Genomic DNA, 1,877 nt, shown 5'->3' with positions numbered 1-1,877 from the left:
TTTTTTTTTTTTTGGAGAGGTTTTTTTGCTATGGGGCGCGTGCGCTTGCCAGATAGACAGAGAGAGACAAAGAGACAGAAAGTGAGAAATCACCCCCCAGGGGGGATGGTCATGCCGCAATCCCTTCTCCTCCATTCTCCTCTCGGGATCTTGGGCATGCACGCACATGCACCCAGCATGAGGTTTAAGATCCGGGACACAAACCGCGGTCGACTACGTGGGAGTCCAGCAATATAGCCATTATGTTAACTGCTGGTTCCCAAAAGGAAGCATTCTTAATCTGCTTTAAAATATATGGTGGGGCCAGCAAATGGCATGAGGATTAAGGCACTGAATTCACATACGGCTGAGCATGGTGTAAGTCCCAGGCCTGGCAGCTTGAAAATTATGCTGGGCACATGTGCATGCATCCTCAAAATCTTGAGAGGAGAATTTAGAAGGGATGTTAGCGTGGCCATCCTTTCTGGTTTATATATCATGGTGGCATTTAGATACCCATGGCTTCTCTACAAAGTACAAAGCTACAATCCCCTAGTCAACAGAGAGTACCCAGGTTCAGCACCTTGATGCTAACATTAACTTCACATCAAGGTGGTCAGTGTCTCAATATGCATTTGGGACTCACTATACTGGTCATGGTGGTAAAAGAGCTGAGATTCCAACAATCTCACTCATTCTGAGCCTCCCAAAGACTAAATTTGGGGATAGTGCTGATGGAGTGAACAACAAATTATATTAATTTCTCTCTTCTCTTGAAAGAAATGAAGAAACTTCGAAAATAAGAAAAAGAAAAGTAATAAAAAGATAACAAGGCAAAACATCCTGAGTTCAGAATTCTGCACTTCTCTCTTTTCTGTGCCCACTTGCTTATTCTTAAGTCGAGTTAATCACACACACACACACACACACACACACACTTATTCTTAAGTTGAGTTAATCACACACACACACACACACACATGCCAAATACATTATGACACAGTTATAAACACATTTTCACATACATATAACCAACAACTTACCAAATATCTATCACCTCTTGAGTTGGTCTTATCAGAAAACCTTTATGTGCAGATTGTATTTCCAAAGTATTAAAAGGGAAGAACCCACGCAGTATCAGGCCTCCACTCTGGTAGACACTTGGCTTCAGGTATCTAAGACAGCTCATATATTCCATCGCACACGCCATTCATAAAGGCTGCAGAAGTAGCAAGACACTAATCAGAGGTAATGACATTTCTGAGCTGACCAAACAGATAAAAAATCCCTATGTTTGGGAGCTGAGAAGGAGATGAAACTGGATTGTGCCGGCAGGCTCAGCCCTCTGTTGGAAGAGGCAACTCTGTGGAAGGCTCAGAGAATTATAATTTCCATGGTCTGACTTCAACCTGTACAAAGAGTGTGCCAGACAGGCGTGACAGATAGGGACATAGCTAGAAGCATTTAAAAAGGCATTTCCACAGGAGTCATGGTGCTGAGATTCACTCTTAATCTGAGCAGCTCTGGCTTCCCTGTCTTTTTACTGTTTCACTTAAGTCCCAACCAGGAGCTCTGGGGATTTCCTTGCCCTGGGGCTCTGCATCTGTCACCCACCATTTTGATACAAAAACAAGTTGGGCAAAACATGTTTTGGGCTGTTTTTCTTCCCTAGACTTTATAATTTCATGATGGCCAAGTAAAACTTTGGGGATAACCCTGCCCTGAGACAATAAGCTTTGTAATTTTGTGACCAAAAGCGACCAAAATGTTTTTGTCACAAGACTGCTGTTAAGATTTGCACTTTTGGGGCCTGCGTGGCTGAGCCTGCACGGCCGGGCCTGTGCGGCCGGGCCTGCGTGGCCAGGGCTCTGTTCTGAGTTCCACAGTCCAGGCCGCCC

The 1,877-nt window shown here is 44.3% G+C and overlaps 1 protein-coding gene across 1 annotated transcript in view; it reads right to left on the bottom strand.

The window, feature by feature from the left end:
* Positions 1 to 1,877, bottom strand: part of LOC114008210 (vomeronasal type-2 receptor 116-like) — a 16,758-nt gene that overhangs the window by 14,624 nt on the left and 257 nt on the right.

Source organism: Tupaia chinensis, unplaced genomic scaffold, assembly GCF_000334495.1.
Source record: "Tupaia chinensis unplaced genomic scaffold, TupChi_1.0 Scaffold000306_1, whole genome shotgun sequence".
NCBI classification, from domain to species: domain Eukaryota; kingdom Metazoa; phylum Chordata; class Mammalia; order Scandentia; family Tupaiidae; genus Tupaia; species Tupaia belangeri.
The sequence above is the reverse complement of the archived record's forward strand: the minus strand, read 5'-3'. Positions and strand labels throughout refer to the sequence as shown.